This window comes from Capsicum annuum, chromosome 9, assembly GCF_002878395.1.
Source record: "Capsicum annuum cultivar UCD-10X-F1 chromosome 9, UCD10Xv1.1, whole genome shotgun sequence".
NCBI classification, from domain to species: domain Eukaryota; kingdom Viridiplantae; phylum Streptophyta; class Magnoliopsida; order Solanales; family Solanaceae; genus Capsicum; species Capsicum annuum.
Window position 1 is genome coordinate 40163948 of NC_061119.1, and position 17312 is coordinate 40181259.

The 17312-nt window shown below is 34.3% G+C and overlaps 1 pseudogene; it reads right to left on the reverse strand.

Moving 5' to 3' along the window:
- LOC107841570 overlaps positions 1-17033 on the reverse strand; it is an 86423-nt pseudogene extending 69390 nt beyond the window's left edge.
- Positions 17034-17312: the final 279 nt, after the last annotated feature.

Below are 17312 nucleotides of genomic sequence, written 5' to 3' on the forward strand. Positions count from 1 at the left end.
CGCTAGCTTACGGAGCCTATTGTACCTATTCTTGAAATTATTATAGAAGTTGAGGTCCATTATCCTATCGGGAGCATCATAAGTATCCAGGTACACTAATTGCCTGCCCCTCATGAGGTAGGGAATTTCATCAACATACTGTGATATAAGAATACAATTTTTAATAGGTTAGTAATTATAAAGAATAAAAACATAGTGGAAAGATGCTACGGATGGTCCATCTGTTGCAGAGGGTACTCTGAAACAGTTCAAAAATTACCCAGCTAGCGCAACTTATGCAAAAGATGTTTCATCTATTGCAATAGAATAACCACCAGTTACACCAGAACACTCAGCTGTTGCAACAGACGACACATCTGTTGTGTAGCTTCTTCTTCATGGAGTAGATTAGAAGGCTAAGTTAGCTAAGTTAGGAAAAGTAAAATTACCCTATCCACGTACCACTTACGCTTAGCTGTCATACTCATGAAGTCTTCATAGTCAAACATATGCATGGTGTATTCTTCTGCAGGTTCCTTCTTCTTGGGAGACTTGGCATTTCACAATTCTGTGGTCTCTTCATCGCCAAGTGCCACGTATATGTCCACCTTCTTCAGTGGCCCCAAAACTTCAACAACTTTTGGAGAGGAAGGAGTTGCAATTTTTTTTATTTTTAGACTGAAGAGTATTTGGCTAATTTTTTGTTTCTTCCTCCTAACCATTACTGTAGGAATGTATGACTCTCTCTCCTTTTTGGATGGTATGACATCTCTCTTAGATTTTAATTCCTTGACAGCTTCAGAAATAGCCTCTAGTTCTCAAGAAGTTTATCCTATCCGTCCTTGCACACTTTGCATTTGTAAGAAGAACATGAGGGTAAAGAGGGGTGAGAGAGACCACTATAAGGGTGAGAGAGATCGATGTATGGGTGAGAGGTACCTGTGTAAGGAGTAATTTCAAATATATTTATTTATCTTGAGCATCAACATACTCATCATCATGAATGGCAGTATCAGCAGTATCAGGATGGTTACCACTAACATCAATAACTCCACCAGCAATATCCCCAGAAGAAGCACCCAAATCTGTTGTAGTAGGTTGGTCATGAAGAGCTTCAACATTAGGCTAACCTTGCCTAACTGCTCTTCTTATGGTTGTTGCTCCAGCCAATTCCTTCTTTACTAACTCCACCATTGGGTCTGCTATTGTATCAACAAGACCTAGAGTAATAAAAGAAGTCATCCCCAACTCCTGCTCAGTAGGCGTGATCCAAGGATGCATAACCTATAAAAAAGACAAATACATTAATTTAAATCATTTAATAATAATTTGCAGTCAAATGGTTGGGTTACATGTTAACACAGTCAAGTTATGCAATAGATGATCTATCTGTCACAATATCTGATCTGTATATCACAACAGATTAACAATATATTGCATTAGATTACTCATCTGTTGCATAATTTAAAGTAGATAGGTAATCTATTGAGTCGGGTTCAGAGAATCAGAGCAACAGATGATTAATCTGTTGTAAAATTTGGATTGTCTGTCATAACAGATTACCCATCTGTTGCACCAGTTATAGTAGATGGGTAATCTGTTGCAACAGACGACACATCTATCGCAACAGATGGCACATATATTTCAATGCCTTTCTTTGAGTCAAACAATTTTACTCGAAAGAAGACATACTGTATCATCCGGAGGGTTAAAGAGATCAGCCTCCTTAATTCTTGTGTTGCTCTTTGCAGCCAACCACTTAAGGATCCTTGGATGGGAAACCTCATCCGCATAATTCTTGACCTGCCTTCGGAGGGTAGGAATGGCTTCAAATGCCCAAGCCTTAAATATGTAAACAGGAAGCAAGCAAAAAAAATTCATAATAATTATTCAATATAAATTAATGGATGAGTAAACTAATAGTGATTAAATTTACCATAAAAGCCCAAGGAAAGCCATATAATGTGATCGTCTTAGGGGATAGCTTTGTCAGTAAATATTTGATAGTTAAGTAGTAGTTGTCATATCTCCAGGGATAATTGTTGAATTTTTTAAAATCATCAGCAAACTTCGATAAATTATCTTCTATGACTTTGTTGATGTCTTTTGCCAATATAACAGAATGGGCAAACCAAACTAAGCACAATTGTTATCTGTACTTCTTTGGTATGGTATTATCCTTGAGATCTTTTATCAAATCTGTTATTTTATAGCTACATCCAACAATGTCCAGCAATCCATCTATTTTTTCCTTGCATTTGTTCGTTTTTGCGGGTGGTTGCTTGGACAATGCCTTTCGTCTATTTGAAGGTGGTGGTTTGGCTGTCCTGCTTGCCTTGGACCTTTCAGGGGGTGTTTTCTTGATGAGAGGTTTTTCTGGACGATCGCATCTCAAGCCCGTCACTATGGCAAACTCTTTCAAGCCAAAACAAACTAATATGCCATAGTAGTTGATCTAGATTTCATCCATCTTTTTTCTCCCTCCTTCGAATCTTTATCATCCCCCACATACTTGATCATGCGCTTAGAAGACCATATACCATGCTCATTTGGAAACGAACAGTGTGGTCAGGCAACTCAAGAAAGTGTCCAAAGCAGCTCTTCTTAAAAAGTCTATATTTTCATTCTTCATAATATTCCTAAATTCATCAAAAGGTTTCCCCAACTAACATTTAAGTACATGATCACCAGTTAGTTTTGCAGGGTTATCTATCAGCATCGCAACTTGAAACCTGTCAATACTAATAGTTTCGACAGTCTCATGCTGGGATTTCGATCTTATTTCATGCCCCACTGGTGAGGCATTATCATCTTGTTTATCTTCTTCTTCCTCCTCACTTTTATTTTCATCACCAGCCTCTATATACCCTTCTCCACTTCCCTTTTCATAACTTTTCTCAACCTCATTTCCTGACTGAGATTGTTTAAGAAGTTCCTCCGAATCCATTTGTACTCAGCCTTTTTTGTTGGGTGGTCAGAAGTTGATCCACTTTCAGTTTCTTTTCTTTTGGAAGACATATTATAACTACAAACAACATAAAAACAAAAAATACATTACATTTGATGTCTGCATAATTTTAAAAAAAAAGCTAAGACAAATTTTGATAAATTATTATACGCCACATTACAAATAAATACTCTAACGGATAACCCATCGGTTGGAACAGATGGAGAATCTGTTTGAACATCTATTTAATATCTCCCAACTAATGTTTCACCTATTGCAATAGATGGACCACCAATACCACCACCAACACCACTGCCAATGCCACCAAGACCACCAATACCACCACCAACAATGCCACCAATACCAATACCACCACCACCACCAAGACCACTAACACCACCACTAATGCCACCAATACCCGCACCAAGGCCGCTAAAACCGCCACCACCATCACCATGACCACACACCACCACCAATACCGATATCAACAACAACAGCCACCACTTACACCACAAAAACCATCCAATAATACCACGACAGTCAACAAAACACTAGGACAAAAATAAGGATTTTCTCAGGATCTTCCTACATTTTTAGCATCAAAACTCAAAATTGTTAAACCATTCTCGAAGATAATACAACTAAAAGTCTTTTTTCCATCATAACTAAAAATCCCTAATTTTTAGAATAAAGAACAAATATAGAACTCTTTTCAAACTCTGTTACCTGTAAAAAAAGAGAAACGACGGATACAAGCGAAAATAAAGTCAAAAATAACAACTATGTGGTTGAAAATAGGATGAAAATCAATCTGCTTTGAAGGGTTGAACAATATGTTGAGAAGTTGTTATTTGTATTATTGAGAGAGAAAGAAAAGATTGAGAACTCGAGATTTGAAATGATGAAACATTTTTTGGCAAATGGATGATTTGTATGGGTTGATTAATATTTTTGAAAAAGAATGAAAAAGTTTTGAAAATGTTAATTTGATCAGAATTGATCTTAATTATTTTTTAAAATTTTAAAATATATGAAATATTTCAACTCAGAGTGATCGATCGATGACTCGGGTCGGTAGGAACGCAATACCAACATCATGCAATCGCAAAGACTCAATTAAAGTTGTATTTTACCCTATGTACTCATCCCTAGTTCTATCTAAATAAATTTAGGTATTAGCTCAATAATAATTTAATACAAAATATTTCAACTCAGAGTGATCGATCGACGACTCCAACTCGAATCGGGAGAAATGCAATACCAACATCATGTAATCTCAAAGATTCAATTGAAGTTGTAGTTCACCCTATGTATTCATTCCTAGTTCTATCTAAATATTTAAGTATTAGCTCAATAATAAGTTAATACGAAATATTTTAACTCAGAGTGATTGATCAACAACTTCAACTCGGGTCGGTAGGAACGCAATACCAATATCATGCAATCGCAAAGACTCAATTAAAGTTGTAGTTCACCCTACGTACTCATCCTTAGTTTTATCTAAATCAATTGCAAATAAATCTGTTGTAACAAACAATTGAGCTGTTGGAAATTTTAAAATAAATATTGATATTTGTTGCAACAGATGGCATATCTGATTTAATTATCAAATAGACATTTGCATCTATTGCAATAGATGACTGAGCTGCTAGAAATTTTCAAACAAATATTTATATCTATTGCAACAAATGACATATCTGATTTAATTATCAAACAAACATTTGCATCTGTTGTGACAGATGACTGAGCTGGTGAAAATTTTCTAACAAATATTTATATCTGTTGCAACAGATGACATATCTATTTGGAAATCTTTATATTTTAATTTTAAAGCAATCTTTTGTTCGAAAGAAGAAGAAGGATAGATAGATAAAGTAGTAAGTACTACTAAAGGCGGTAAAAAATATTTCTTGGATAACTCTAAAATCTCATTGAGTAGTCTAGTCTTGTATTATCAATGTTACCCGTCTTCCTCGTGCCCCTCAAGTTATTAACGAATACTAATGAATATTTAAACCCATGTCTAGAATTATCTGTCCTTCAGCCCTAAATTTATTCATCTCTCATCTTTTTCTTTCTCTTCTCTTTAGGGTTATTACAACTGTCTTTTTTTCTCTTTTATATACTCTTTCTAAAAAAGATTCTTTTGGATCTAAATCGATTTATATCTTACCTCGACTGAAATTACTATTTTGATCCACTTGCTTTTGATATTACAAGTATGGTTCACTATTGTTCTTTCATTCGCGTCTTCTTCTTTGCGAGTTATTTACATTTGTTCTTTTATTTAATTACCCTTTACCCATATCATATTTATTTTAAAAATTTGAAGAAACTTTAAAGTCTTGAATGAATGAACCATTATTTTTATTAAAATATGCAAAAAAAGTCATCTGTTGGGAGAAGTTTAAAAGCCTTGTTGGCAGTACCCTTTTTTGTATATATATTATTTGTTTCTTTATTATTGATTCTATTATTGATGTTGGTGGTGAGTTTGGTGTTGTTGGAACTTGTGGTGTGGTGTTGTTGATGGTGTTGGAACCAATGATGTTGCTTATTTATTGTTGATGTTGTTGTGCTGGTGTTGGAATAAATTGTGTTATTTTTTTTATTGTTGATGTAGTTTCTTTGTTGTTTCTTTATAGTTGATATTGTTATTGATGTTTCAACAGATGGAGCAACTGTTGGAACAAATCAAACCACCAGAAAAGTGGTTTAATGTATTCCAACAGACTCCACATCTATTGCAACAGACTCTACATCTGTTTCAATAGACTCCATATCTATTGAAACAGCCTCCACATCTATTGTAATAGACTCCACATCTATTACAACAGACTCCACATCTGTTGCAATAAACTCAACATCTATTGTAATAGACTCCATATCTGTTGTAACTGACTCCACATCTATTTCAACAGACTCTACTTCTGTTGCAACAGATGTATTATGTTCTTTTTGCTCTTCTCTTATTTGATATCATTTTTTTCCTCTTCTTTATAGATATAAGGAATTAAAAGCTGATCAACTTTTGTCCAACCAACACAAGAGGCTACAGTAAAGATGGGTTCAAAAGAATAAGCTGTTTGTAGATGAAACCACTTCATATGTGGGTGCTATGTATTACTGATAATGTTATCATGAAAACACACATAAAGTATATTGATTTTATGAATGCTATTTTTTATTGATTAGTCATTGATCATTCAAACAAGATATTTGTAATTTTACAGTTAAGTTTGATAGGTTCGAACTGATAAGGCTGAGGGACCATGAATATAGTTTTGATACCCTGTTAAGATTTAATATCAGTTGTTGCTCATGTTTATGTATCAAGCATTGTGAAGGGATCAAGTTTTAGTGGCATTGTAAAAAGATTCAATAACGATTGGACTAACTTATAGGGTGCATTAGACTCTGAGAGGGCCTTCAAAGCCTCCCACTACTTCAACCAAGAATGGAAATCAATATAATTATTGCCCTAGCCTAAATTTATATGGTTGGGTTGCTCGGGGTGATGATTATACGCCATAAGGTGCGGTAGGAGAATACCTGCGAGGGAAAATAAGGGGTTGATGAAAGACTATATCATTTGAGAGCTAATCGAAGAAGACACATAGAATAGCAAGGAACTTCTAGTGAATCTGGCCTATAAAACTGACTTAGAACATGAGAAATCCGAATCAAGTGCAAATATGAAAGTGTATCCAGTAATGAAAAATCTATTTGTTGGCTCTATCAAAGAAAAATAGTACAGATGGGCACTTTGCTAGGGAGCTGCGACTAGGTAGCATGGTCAGAATAATCCTTACACAAAAAATAACAGAACAACAAGAAAGCAGCTTTGTGGGCACCAAGGGTTGAAATGATGTACAGTAAGTCGATAAAACTTGCTTCAAAAATAGCTGAAGTTAAAATAAGAAATCTAAGCGAAGGCAAAAATTTTTGAATTTAAAATTACATCGCATGCCTTCTTGTTTATGGTTCCGATTAGGTCCACTGCTATTGTAACACCCCACATTTTTAGGCTAAACTTTGAACCATCGTTCTTACGTTTGTAGACTATAATCCCATGATTTACTTTTGAATTCATGTGTCATGATATTTATCCTAGTGTGTGAAGTGCTTTCAAAGAGAAAAATGTTCATAGGAATCACTTAGAACAAAGTTGAGCTAAGAGCCTTTGATTCGTCCAAAGTTTTGTATTTGATTCTACAAGGATCTAATTTGAACGTGTATAAATTTTGATGCACATGAAATTTTTCAGCTCAAGACCCATCAAATGGTAGATAATTGAGTTAGTTTTCCAACGATACCAATTTCTCCTTAATCCGACACCCGAGTGAAAAATTATGGCTTTTTACATGAGAGACAGTAAGGGGTCGCGATAGCCCCTCATCGTGAGAGCTGCTTAACCCAACTACAGGCCATAACGCAATGGTGATTTCCATGAAAAAAAGAGGCCAAGGGTCAGTTTAGTCCATTCCCCTTAACCCCAGTCGTCCAAACACTAATTAATACACCCAAAATGGCATTATTTGCCCACTTTTCATTATCAAAACCTCATGTAAACCCTCCTCTTTCCCCAAGATCAATTTCAAGCTTTTTTTCCTCTTAAGAATCCAAGAGTTCAAGTTTTCCAAGTTTGACAATCTTCAATAAATCATCTAATTAAGGTATGTGAGAGTTCATCCATGGGTCCCTTTTCACCCATGGAGCCCAAAAACCCATTTTCAAGTTCAAAGTTATGATCTTTACATGTTAATATAAATTATATTCATGAAACCTCCATGAATTTCGATTATGTATCATGTTTACAAATATTTTTCATTGAAATTGCCTTGATACGTTCGAATGGTGATTTTCTCATATTAAATCCTTAACCCATGTTTTTTATATTAAAATTATGTGATTTTCATGGTTTAGATACTCCCATGTTTTAACTCATGATCCTCATGTGTTTGATTTCAAGTTAAGAGTATATGTGTTTTCAATTGGAATGAGCCAATACATATTTTGAATGTTATAATCTTCATATCAAATCCCTAAGTTGTGAATTGATTCATGTAGCCATGATATTTTCGTATGCTTACTCATTCTCATGCACAAGTTTAGGGTATCCACATGTTTGATCAAATTCCCATATCATGTTCAACCAATTTCAAGATGAATCCCTAAGTTATGAATTTTGCCATGTAACTCTATTGTTCCCCCATGTTTAAAAAAATTCTTATGTTCAAGCTATGATCTTTTCATGTTTTGGTGAAACTCCCATGTCCTATTCCAAGCGAATTTTATGTAAATCCTCCAATTCATGATCTTAGTCCTGTAATGATGCTATACTCCCATGTTTAAGATATTCCCATGTTCAAGTTCATGATTCCCAAGTGTTTGATGAAATCCCCTAATGATTGGGTTTTGAATATTGACTACTTATTATATCCTGAAGATTTAGTATGTCCTATTATTATTATTATTGTTATCGAGTCTTGGGGGTTAAGAATACCCAAAATTTAGCTGTTTACCTAGTTTTCAGTATCTACAGAATAATTTCAGTTATACCATGAGCAATATCATTCGGTCAGTAATATGGTTAGTTGTGAGTCCAATTAATCTTAGCTCAGTCCAGTTTCAGTTCTAGTATCAATTTACACATTAATAATTACCTCAGAATCCGTATGCACTGTTATTTCAGAATACCATGATCTGAGCTTATTAGTTATTACTTATCAGTGCATGCACCAGTTAGTAATCCGTGTTAGTTCTGTTGGGAGTAGGATTTAGCACCGAGAGAATGTAGGAATTGTGATTTCCCCATCAGTTATGTTGAGTCGTTAGTAGCAGTCCCTGTATTTCAAAACTATGTAGCTAGCGTAGGATACGAGGAGTCACCCGTCAATTTAGGCTTAACTACCTCTTAGGGGTCATCGGTCAGTTTAGGATTGATACCTTGGTCCTTCGGGACATCAGTATAGTGGATCCATACAGCCAGTGTTAGTACCCGTGACACGGTAATGACACTCTTCCAACTGAGGTTACAGGTTAGACCACGATTAGCTCAGATTGGGGTATGTCGGTTAGATGATACCTCCCACAGTCTCAGTTAGTAGTCAGTGTATTCTCAGTTCAAGTTTGCTTAACCAAGTGTACAGACTTTCAGTTGTTCGGTTATACAGTTTATAGTCTTTTAGATTTCAGACTTATTTTAGATTACAAATTTATGCTTGGTCTTGCATTCTCATATATTACAGTTTTCACGTATTCATGCTCAGTTATCTCATGTTATTCAGATAGTCCTTACCTCATATGCATAGTACTCCACAATTTCAGTCCAGTTGTTCAAACTAAGTACAATTCAGTCTTATATGACCAGTATTCAGCTATTAGCCATTTAGTGCATCAGATAAGCTTAGTATATTTTTGTCATTCTCCATCACGTAGTTTCAAACCAAGTATTCATACAGTACCCATGTTTTACGATTTTCCCAGCTTCAGTTCTACTTATATTATAAAAATCAAAGTTTTAAGAAACTAAGTGTAGTGATTCACTAGCTTATCAAATTATGTTTTTTACTCGCATTTTAAGATATTTCAACTTTCAGTTTATTTCAGTCTCTTGGTGAGTCTACTTACACCTAGTCATTCGTGTTTTAAGATTATGTATAAAATAAGTTTCACTTATTCCATTCACCCCTGCATACTCAGTATATTCCAGAAGTACTGATCCACATACATGTCTATGTGCTACATTGTCTCATAATGTAGGTACCAGTTATAGCCTATGTATCATGATCAAACAGTTGCAGTTTCCAGCTAGCAAGTGATGAGTTCTCTTATTTTGGGAACTCCAGACAGTTTTATTTCATGTATAGTTCATTTATTTTTCATATGTATTGATTAGTGGTAGTTGGAGGCATGTCCCAACTATCTACAGTCAATATAGTAAAGGCTTCATAGATGTCAATCAGAGTTAGTCATGTAATTTCAGTTTCTTCCTTCAGATTTATCAGATTTTAAAACTTTATCAGTTACATACTATTTAAGATTTTTAGTATGATTATGTTTTCGCACAACAGAACTTGTTATTTAATGTATTATAATTCAGTTGCTTAACAGTATGTCAGTTCATGGGTTAGCTTGGGATCACTTGTGGTTCCAAGTATCGTGTGGTATCCAGTGTGTACTCCTGGGGCGTTATAGCTGTTGACCTGATCGAAACCACAAACAAGATTGAAAGACAGATTAAGTATCATTACTTCCTTAACAATATGCAATATGGATATAATTGATTATGTTTTCTTGCCTTAGCATGTTTTCAATATATCTTGGAGAAGATCAGATGCTTCTTGTAGTATGTGAATCTCAATAATTTTCAAGCTTGCCTCCAGCTTACTTATTCGATACTCAAGCTTATCGTTGCCATCGTTGAGGTCAGTGTACAGTTCTTGGTCTTTTGTGAGCTTGTCGATGAGAAACACTTTCATCAAAGTTGTGGCATTGTAAAAGGCCTTCAGAAGGCTTCCAGAACACTTTCTTCAGAAGGCTTAAATGATACATGATGGGTCGCTATGTTTGTTTAGATCAACGTGTTTATGCACACTCAAGCAATGGTCCCAACGGTTGAACATTATCCTATTGGGACCACTGCTTGAGTATGCATCAACACGTTGACCTAAAACAAATATAGTGACCTTCTATGTATCATTTAAGCCCTCTGAAGAAAGTTTTTTGGAAGCCTTCCAAAGACCTTTTACAATGCCACAACTTTGAAGGAAGTGTTCCTTGTTGGCGAGCTTACAAAAGACCAAGAACTCTATGCTGACCTCAACGACGGCAACGACAGGCTTGAATACCAAATCAACAAGCTAGAGGCAAGATTGAAAATTATCGAGATTCACATAATAAAAAAGCCTTTGATCTTCTCCAAGATATGTTGAAAGCATGCTAAGGAAAGAAAACACAATCAATTATATCCATATTGCATATTGCTGAGAAAGTAATGATACTCAATCTATCTTTCAATCTTGTTTGTGGTTTCGATCAAGTTAATAGCAGTGGACCTAATCGGAACTACAAACAAGAAGGCATGAGATACAATTTAAAATTCAGAAATTGCCGCCTTCGCTTAGATTTCTTATTTTAACTGCAGCTGTTCTTGGAACAAGTTTTCTCGACTTACTGTACATCATTTCAACCCTCGGTGCCCGCAAAGCTACTTTTTTGGTGTTTTGTTATTTTTTATGTAGGTGATTATCCCAACCACGCTTCCTAGTCGCAGCTCCCTAGCAAAGTGTCCATCTATATTACTAGATACACTTTATATTTGCACTTGATTCAAATATCTCATGTTTTAATTCAGTTTTATCGGCCAGGTTCGCTAGAAGTTCCTTGCTACCCTATGTTTCCTCTTCAATTAGCTCTCAGATGATATAGTCTTTCATCAACTCCCCTTTTCTTCGCAGGTATTCTCTTTCGGCTTCTTCTGGCGTATAATCATCTTCTCGAACAAACCTTCTATATAAATTTGGGCCAGGGGAATTTCTATTGGTTTTCCATTCTTGTTTGATGCAGTGCGAGGCTTCGAAGGTCTTCTCAGAGTCCAATGCACACTTAAGTCCAATCACTATTGGATCTCTGTAATGACACTAAATATTGATCCTTTCTCAAAACTTGACACGCATAAACATGAGCAACAACCGTCAGTAATTCGAATAGAGTATCAACACCATCTTCATGGGGCCCTCAGCCTTATCAATTCGAATCTATCAAACTTAACTGTACAATGCAGGATCTTGTTTGAATGATCAGTGCCTAATTGGTTAAAAACTGCATTCACAAAAACCATTGTACTTTGTGTGCGTTGTCCCAATGACCTTATCAATAATACTTAACTCCCACATATGAAAGTGGATCCATCCATCTGCACGCACCTTATTCTTCCTAGCCCATCTATGGCTTAATTTGAATAAACAGATGACTAACCTGTTGCAACAGATGACACATCTGTTTAAATTATCAAACAATTATAGACATCTGTTACGACAAATGATCAATCTATTGCAATATTGGAAAAATCAAATAGATATATCGATTTGTTGCAATAGATTGTCAATATGTTGTAAATTATCAAACAGATGGAATATATTGTGCAACAGATTATCCGTCTGTTAGATTTATTTTAAAGCAATTTTTTTCTTTCTGAAATACAATAAAGATAAAATATTGTATTTAGATCTATTTTTAAATTTACATAAGCTTAAAAAGTCACTAGTTTTATTTAAAAAGAGGTGAACAGTCCTAGCTTTTTTACTATCCTAGCTTTTTTACTAACTCATTCGAATTCAATCCTTTATAAATAGGTCCCTCCTTACTCGTTCATTCTACTCCACTTCTAAATATGGTTGATCCAGATTTGTACAAGGTGATTCATCTTGAGTCCTTGAGGGAACTTGAAAGGCATCATAAACTCCGGAGGGAGTTGGGCGACTTCAGAGCAAGGCTGAAGAGGGCCCTGCTGCTGCCGAATGACGATTGGCCGGTTGAAAATAATACTAATACTAATACTACTAATAATAATGATAATAATAATAGTAGTAATAATAATTATGTTATGTTTTTTCTTTTAGCGTATGCATTTTTGTTTTTTATATCGGATCTACCCAAGGGTATGTTTTTTTTATTGTATATATTTGTATATAATGGATTCAAAAATCTATGTTTGGTCGATTTTGAATTTTTAATTCTTATTTAATATTTAATTATCATTATGTCTATTCCTTATTCTCAAGATGTTGACGGTTGGAGGTAGGGATTGAACGTTTGTGGCAACTAATGAACCATATGTTGCAACTGATGGTTAATCTGATGCGGCAGATGGATCATATGTTGCAACAGGTGGTTATTAATAAAATAGGATTATTGTTATTGAGAGAGTGAAAAATCAAGACTTTTCGATTATTTAATATGAAAAATAGTTCATAAATTAATAATAAGAAAATAAATGATAAATACAATTTATAACCGTAAAAGAACGGTTATTTAATTTTAATAACTGATCATGACTTTTCACCACTTTTATTTTTAAATTATTTTTTAAAAATTATTTATTTATTTATTATATAATAAAAAAGTCACAACATTGGATTAATTAAGGAATATGATGATTGTTAAATAAAAGGTAAACAGTCGTGACTTTTTGTCTCTAACACATTCAATGTTGCTGATGCATCAATTCCCATTTGTTGTGACTGATGAATTAGCTATTAAAAGAAATAAAAAAAAAAGCTCCTAAAATAAATGGTCGATTTGTTGCAACAGATGGTATATCTGTTGCCACAGATGGGTTATCTAATACAACAGATATACAATCTGTTACCACAACTCAATAAAAATGGATATTATTTTACTAAAGAAACGGTTATTGAAAAGGTGTCTTCGATTTTTTAATTGAGAAAAGGTTATTTAAATTTAATAACTAATTAATAATAATAAGCTGAAAAGTCATAACTTGTCACAATAATAAAAAACTCAGAAGCTTGATTTAATTAAGTCATTTCTTTTCACAGAAAACAATAAGGAAATAAATGATAAACACAATTTATAACCATAAAAAAATAATTATTTAATTTGAATAATTGATGTTAATATTAAATAGGCGACAAGTAGTGCGACTTTTCGCCATTTTTATTTTTAAATCTGTTTTTTTGAATTTATATAATAAAAAAGTCACCAAATTTGGATTAATGATATAATGATTATTAAAAAAAAAGAATAGGTTGTCCATTTGTTGCAACAAATGATATATCTGTTGTCACAAATGGGTTATCTGATGCAACAGATATAGAATCTGCTGTCACAACTCAATAAAAATGGTTATTGCAAAAAAATAATTAATAATAATAAGCTGAAAAGTCATGGCTTATCACAATATTCAAAAAGTCAGCCAATCAGCAGCTTGATTGGATTAAGTCATAACTTTTCACAGTAATTAAAATAGGTAATTAATAAATGGAGGTGGACAGTCACTCCTTTTTCCCTAACTCATTCAAATTCAGTCCTCTATAAATAAGTTTCTCCTTACTCACCCGTTCATTCTACTATACTCTATTAATTTCTTGCATCTTGTCTTTCATATTACACCTTCAACCACTTTCTCTTCCCTGACTCAGGTAAATTTTTTTCTTGCTTTGTGTGTAAATATACCCAATTTGTAGTATACGTTGTATTACATTCAGATTCTTTTGTTTACTTTTGTTTTTACGTTTTTTGTCTATTCATATGTGTTCTAGATATGACTGATCTAGTGTGGGACGTTGCTTTTCTGCAAGATGCTCTGAATGAACTTCGAAGGCAGGTTCATGACCTGCAGTGAGAGTTGGGAGCAGTGAGAGTAAGGATGTTTTGGGAAATTCGCAAGTTGAGGAGGGCCCTGCTGCTGCCAGTTAAAGATTGGCCGGCTTGCAATAATAATAATAATAATAATAATAATTAGATTATTTTTTTCTTTTATCCTATGTATTTTTATTTGTTTTTGTTTAATAAAAAAAATTATGTTTGATCGCCTTTGACGTTTTAATACTTATTTAATTTTCATTAAGTCTTTCTTCTTCTCATCAAGCATGTCGACGATTAAGGAATAATTTGAATCCAGTTGCAATAAATAATCTGTTATCCGTTGTAACAGATAGGTTATCTGTTGCAACATCAGTTACAACAGATAGATTATCTGTTGCAACAGATAGATTATCTGTTACACAGATGGTTTAATTGAGAAAAAAAATATTTAAATTTAAGAACTAATTAATAATAACAATCTAAAAAGTCGCGACTTATCACAATAATCATAAAGTCTGTCAGCAACTTTGATTTAATTAAGTCATTAACTTTTCACAATAATAAAAAAGTCACCAGTTTGAATATAATTAATAAATGAAGGTGAACAGTCGCGCTTTTGTGCCTAACTCATTCAAATTCGATTCTCTATATATAGGTCCCTCCTTACTCGTTCGTTCTACTACACTCTATTTATTTCTTGCATCTTGTCTTTCATATTACACCTTTAACCACTTTTTTTCAAAGATCGGATACCTTTTCCCTGACTTAGGTAAGTTTTTTTTGTACTTTTTATATGAATATAACCAATTGGTAGTATACGTTGTATTACATTTGAATATTTTTTTTTACTTTTATTTTAACTCTTTTTGTCAATCCATGCCTATTCTAGATATGACTGATCTAGTTTGGGATATTGCTATTCTGCAAGACACCGTGTGAGAACTTCAGAGGCAGGTTAATAACCTGCAGTAAGAGTTAGCCGCTGTGAGAGCAAGGATGGTCCGGGAGATTCGCTGGCTGAGTAGGGCTCTACTGTTGCCGGTTCAAGATTGGTCGGCTGGCAATAATAATAATAATAATAATTAGATTTTTTTTCTTTTAGTCTATGTATTTTTATTTATTTTTGTTTAATAAAAAAATTATGTTTGATCGACTTTGACGTTTTAATTCATATTTAATTTTTCATTCTGTCTATTATTTTCTCAACAAACATGTCGACGATTGAACTTAAGGAATAATTTTGAATCCAGTAGCAATAACAAGAGTTGAAACATATTGGTTATCTGTTGGGTTTGTGGCAGGAGTTGATTTGTGTTGTTCCAAACAGATTATTCATCTGTTGCAACAGATAACTCTTCTGTTGCAACAAATAATCAATCTGATGCAACAGATAATAAGTCTATTGCAACAGATAACTAGTCTGTTGCAACAGATAACTCTTCTGTTGCAACAAAGTATCCATCTGTTCGATTTATGGGCACTATAGAACCATAAACGTAAATCCAACATATAAGTCTTTCGCTGCAATAGATTACTTATATGAAGCAACAAATTAGTGATTTATTTAAATTGTGGGCTCTTTTGTTGAATTTATGATCGGGTTCTATTCATTGTTGAAAAACAGTAGTAGTTGTGTACCCAGATAACAAATTCGACTAAAAATTAAAATTTTACTTACCAAAGTTACCTATGAAGTAATATCAAAGTGGAAAGTGATGTATGATACAAAATTTCACCTAAAAAATTAGTCAAGTAGCAACAGTAATGGTAAAAATAACAAGAATGGTTGACAAAAAAAAATGAAGACGATAATGAATAGAAGATGATGATAATGAAGTAGAAGATGATGAATAAAGCAGTAACAACAATGAACAATAAAAATCGTAAAGAGAGAAAAAACAATAACAGATGAGAAGAGAGAAATACGTCTTTTTTCCCTCAATTTCTTTTATATTAATTAAAATTTAGATCAAAGTATAAATTTAAAAATTTATAAATTATTTTCAACTTTCCAAACTTTGTTAATTCATAATAAAATAATTATCACCTACCGAGCGCGTACACCTCATTTTCAAATTTTTTTTTGTGGCTGTTAGCTCAGAGCCAGTGTTACCATCAAAGATGATAATAACGAGCCAAAAACACAAACTTACCAGGCTAGATTTTACTTTCTCCCCAAATTCCCTCTTCTTTATCCCTTCAAAAATCTCCACCGGCGACGACGACTTCTGCTGGAGGAGCGGTGGTAATGGCAGTAAGGGTAATTTTAGAACGATGAAGGGCGATTCGAAGCTAAATTTAAGAAATTTCCTAGCTTTTTCCGTCTCCAGCGGCTTGAAATTTATCAGAAGTGAAGAAGAAAAGTGAGTAACGGCTATTGACTGATGTTTTTGCAATGGAAAGTCAACAACTACTACCAACTACTACCACATAAATCCCACAAATAAGGTTTGGGAGGGTAAAGTGTATGCAGACTAACCATTACCTCGGGAGTTAGAGAGGCCCTTTTGCAATGGAAAGTCAACAACAACCACAAATAAGGTAAATAAGGCTTGGGGTGGGTGAAGTGTATGCAGACCTTATCACTACCTCGAGGCGGTAGAGAGGCCTTTTTGCAATGGAAAGTCACTTTGATGAAATCAGCGCCGTAAAGGAACTCTGTCAACAACACGAAAGCCGTATACAAATCCTACACAATGCTCAATTGGAACTCCTCTCTTCTCTACAAACTGTGGTACCCACCCCTCAGCCTCTCTCTTAAAACCATTTCCATCTTCAACGACAAGCCCTTAGCCCTCTACTCGTCATCCCGAAGGTTAAACATGCTTTTTTGGATGTTCTAGAAGTATTGTTGTTGATGTGTGTGGAAGGCCACTGTTGGTTGTGAGGGCGATGGTTGTGGTGTGTTTGTTGGGCACTCCTGCTATTGATTCGTAGACGTTGTTGAGGAAGTTGGATAATGATCAGTTGGAGGATGTGGAGAAGGTGGCCATTAGGGAGCTTGGAGGGGAGTCGGGGGATAATAGCGGTGGAAATGGCGTTGAAATCGATG